Here is a 5,104-nt window from a genome sequence, read left to right as displayed (position 1 = left end):
CCCATCATGTTGAAGGAAAAGTGGAACAAGAGCTGAAAAGTGGGAAGCTAGTTAAACCTTCCCAATCATTTAAAGCTAAGAAGACCTTTGGGAAGAAGAAGGAAGGAGGAGTCAATGCTATAACCATTTCCTCATCTTCTTCCACTTCGAAGTCAGGAAAATCGCAATTCAACCCTGTGAGGAAGTTTGATAAACTTCCGACCACATATAACGATCTCCTGCCGAAGCTAGTGGAAGCACGTCTTCTAGCTTACGTTCCACCAAGGAAGATGGATCCACCTTATCCCGAATGGTACAAACCACAAGATAAATGCCTATACCACTCGGGGGCATCAGGGCATTCAACAGAGAACTGTCTAGCTCTCAAACACAAGGTCCAAAGCCTTATTGATGCCGGGTGGATCACTTTTGATTCAACAGCGCCCGACGTGAGTAAGAATCTTCGGCCAAAGCAGGAATAGAGAGAAGAACAAGCCACGATAGGGCCCCTTCATATTTTTTAGGGACTCATGATCAGTACCCGAGATCATGAGGACCTTTTCATGTAAATAAGGGTTTTGTACAGTTTTATATACATACATCAATAAAGAGGCATTTTCACATTACTCTTTTTTTGTTCTTTTCTCTCTTTCCTCATTAACATTAATAATTCTAAACCTAAATAGAACCAATAAAATAATTATGTCTGTAATTGTTCGCTCTGACCGGGATCCGAAGGTGAAAGGGTTGAGTTGGACAGTGATGAGGAGACCATTTCTCCGGATCTGCAAAGATTGCTAGATTAGGAAGCTCGTCAAGAGAAATTGGAAATTGTGAATTTGGGGCATGGCCGAAAGATATAAGAGGTCAACATGGGGACCCATATCAGTGATGAAATAAGGACACATGTTTCCGCTATGATTATAATAAAATCATTCTTCATTGCTTCTTTTCTTGCTTATAATAAAATTCTAAACCACATTATTTTTAACCCTGTTTGAATAAACATGAATGAGGTTAAAATCATCTTAATGATAATAAACCCACATCATTTTTATGTGGATGTGTGTGTGACAACTTGGAGCACCTTTTCTTGGCATCAATAAGTGCCATCATGGATAAAAGAAATCCTAAAGATAATAAGCTCGGCAGGAAACCCAAAAAGGGGACTGCGCAAAAATAAGAGCAAAAGACCCGCTAGGAATCCCACGAAAGGGTGACCTAGGCAAAAGATAGGGTTACAAAAATAAACAAAAACAAAGGTCCGCTAAAACGCCACAAAAGGGTGTTTTAGGCAAAAATAAGGACAATCAAAAAACAAAAGAAATCCATGATGGTACCATGAACCAAATTCAAAAAGAAAGGTTCAAGGGAAGCTATCCAAGTTGTCGAATCACAACACGATTTTTTAACTTCATAAGTGTTTAATCAAACAAGCCTAAACACTTAAGCCTACCTTGGCCACCCATTCTTACAAAAACCATTTTTGAAAAAATAAATCCCCTCTAAAACACAAACTTCAGAATAAAAATATCTTTCTTTTCTTTTCTCTCTTGTCCCAAAAGGATTTTAGGATAATCTAGTGGAAGCACGGAGAAATAAATCATCACTGATAATGGATCTAATCTGAATAATAAAATGGTGGAAGAACTGTGCCAAGAATTCAAGATCCAACACCACAACTCTTCCCCATATCGGCCAAAGATGAATGGGGCAGTCGAGGCAACCAATAAGAACATCAAAAAAAAATATAGTGCAAAAGACGGTTGTCTCATTTAAAGACTGACACGAGATGTTACCCTTCGCTCCTCATGGCTATAGGACTTCAGTACGTCCATTTACAGGAGCTACTCCATTCTCACTCGTTTATGGGGTGGAGGCAGTTCTACCCATCGAAGTCGAGATATTCTATCTAAGGGTAATCATGGAAACAAAACTTTCCGAGGCAGAATGGGTTCAAAGCCAATATGACCAGTTGAACCCTATCAAAAAGAAACGGCTGAACACCATATGCCATGGTCAAGCCTATCAGAGGAAGATCAAAAAGGCTTTTGACAAGAAAGTCCACCCTCGAGTCTACCATGAGGGAGAGTTGGTAATGAAGAAATTGCTACCAACTCAAAAGGACAAAATCGGAAAGTGCGCCCCAAATCACGGAGGACCATACGTGGTAAAACGAGCCTTCTCAGGAGGAGCATTGATCCTCACAGACATGGATGGAGAAGAACTTCGATACCCAGTCAACATTGACGTGGTAAAGAAGTACTATGCTTGAAGACGTTGCTTGCATAGGCCCGCTAGGATGAAAACCCAAAAAGGGCGTCCTAGGCAAAAGTTAGGGCAAAATAAAAAGCCTGCCAGTACAAGGGTACTAGGCAAAACAAAGGCAAATTTACCCCGTTAGGATACGTCCTAAGCAAAAGTTAGGGGCAAAAGAATAAGATATAAAAACAAAGCCAGCAACGATCACTTGAACCGAAAACCGAAAGGCGGTTCAAGTGATAATCTTCTAGAAGCAAGCGTCTTGCAGTATCTACACTCCTGGCTCAGGCATCTCACCCGAAACAACTAGGGAAACGGGAAGAGCAGCAATTACAGATATAATTGTTTAAGCCAAAAATGTATAGCCCACCTCGGCCAGCCATTCTTCAGAAATTCCCTTTGTAAATCTTTCTGTATAAACATTTGTGAATATCAATAAAATATCCATTTGTTTCTTTTCTTTCTTGACCTTGTGATTATGCCTTTAAATTGATGTTTCTAAAAATTGTACGAAACTCTTAATAATCGGTCAATAAAAGAAAATTGGAGGGGTTCCTGTAAAATCCATAATCTCCTGCATAAAGGCTCACAAAAAATACTCCCTCGCGTCAAGAGAAAGTCCTCCAAGAAGAAGAGGATAGGGAGAGCCACTCACTTTTCTAAATAAATGAACAAAAATAAAAAATTGTATTGCATTTGTGCATCACACACACATTAGTTGCACATTCAAAGACCTTATCATGAGGCAACCGCATAAAATAGAAAAATAGAAAATTGCTTGTGTATGACAGCAGCAAGCAAAATACAAAGATTCAGAAAATCAACAGCATCATACAGAATAACTGAGCCTGGAGAGGCTTGCCGAAACAATACTCCCACAGAATAACTGAGCCTGGAGAGGCTTGCCGAAAAAATACTCTCAGAATAATTGAGCCTGGAGAGGCTTGCCGAAACAATACTCCCACAGAATAATTGAGCCTGGAGAGGCTCGCCGAAATAATACTCCTACAAAATAACTGAGCCTGGAGAGGCTTGCCGAAATAATACTCTCTCATAATAACTGAATTTAATTTCTTTAGCACTTTTAATTTCTGTACAGCAAAAGCCAAAAACATAAAAAAGGCAAAATACAGAAAAAGCCAAATCAGAAGAAAAGGCAAAATACAGAAAAAGCCGAAAATAAAAAAAAAGGGGCAAGGATATAGAAAATCCAACAAACAATTTGTACCGAATAACTAAGCCTGGAGAGGCTTACCAAAATAATACTCCACATCCTCCACAGTATGCAGAATAACTGAGCCTGGAGAGGCTCGCAGAAATAATACTCCCCAGAGGGAACCTCAGCTCAAGCTCACGGGAAAATCCCCAACGAGAGCTATCAAAGCAAGATCGACGCAATCCCCAATGGAAGTGCGATCATCCAAACAGTATATACAAGTCAAAGGACTTAACACTTCCTCAGTGGAAGATAGCTCTCCGACTTAAAGCGCTGAGCGAGGCTAAGCCTGCAGAGGCTTCCTAAATAATACTCTGGGATACATAAGATCCCTCATTCCCCAATCGCCTACTCAGAGGCATCCCTGCAAAAAGAGAAAAATCAAAAATATCAATAAGTATTCCCCAAGCGGAATCTGGCACTCAGCCGAACACTGAACTTCAAATCCCCAGTCGCCTACACAAGAGGCACTCCTTCAAAAAGGAAAACCCAAAAAAAAAGAAAAAAAATCAATAACAATTCCCCAAGTGGAATTTGGCTTTTTAGCCAATCATTGAACGTCGAGCTGATACGCCTAACAGAAGAGGCTAATCAAAATCAACGACAGAATCCCCAGCGGATAACAGCCTACACAGAGGCAGCAAAATCAGAAAACCAAAAGAGATACCCGAATAAGGATAAACCGGGATACTCCACCAACGTCAAAGGACGTCAGCCAAACATAAGGCATCGCTCAATTCAAGAAGAGCATCTGTGTCTACACCCCAAGGAAACAGAAATTCCTCAATGGGTACCAACAATGCAATGCAAGTTGGGGCACAGGAACCTATGAATGACTGCACATCCCCTAGACGGATCCCTGCGTTATCCAGCCCTCAGTGGCACCAAAATCAAAATCAAACCGTCAAAGCAGCATCGTGGACTGTGGAGACAAAAATCATCTCAAATCCCTGGAGAGGGCAAACTCACATTGCCAATGTCGTCAAGAACACGGAGGCAGACCCTGGAGAGGGCAAACTCACCCTGGAGAGGGCAAGACTCACGCACAAGTCTGGAGAGGCGACGACTAATACTCACCCCGGAGAGGGCAAACTCACCCTGGAGAGGGCAAACTCACCCTGGAGAGGGCAAGACTCACGCACAAGTCTGGAGAGGCGACGACTAATACTCACCCTGGAGAGGGCAAACTCACCCTGGAGAGGGCAAGACTCACGCACAAGTCTGGAGAGGCGACGACTAATACTCACCCTGGAGAGGGCAAACTCACCCTGGAGAGGGCAAGACTCACGCACAAGTCTGGAGAGGCGACGACTAATACTCACCCCGGAGAGGGCAAACTCACCCCGGAGAGGGCAAACTCACCCTGGAGAGGGCAAACTCACCCTGGAGAGGGCAAGACTCACGCACAAGTCTGGAGAGGCGACGATTAATACTCACCCCGGAGAGGGCAAACTCACCCTGGAGAGGGCAAACTCACCCTGGAGAGGGCAAGACTCACGAGGCGACGATTAATACTCACCCTGGAGAGGGCAAGACTCACGCTACCAAAGTGACTAGAAGCGCGGAGGTATGCACCAACCTGGAGAGGCTACTCAACAATTTTCCCACCTGAAGACACTACAAGTCGGAAGGATGGCACATCACCCG

This window comes from Cajanus cajan, chromosome 5 (assembly GCF_000230855.2).
Source record: "Cajanus cajan strain Asha chromosome 5, NIPB_CcT2T_4, whole genome shotgun sequence".
Classification (NCBI taxonomy): Eukaryota; Viridiplantae; Streptophyta; class Magnoliopsida; order Fabales; family Fabaceae; genus Cajanus; species Cajanus cajan.
This window is presented reverse-complemented; position numbering follows the sequence as displayed.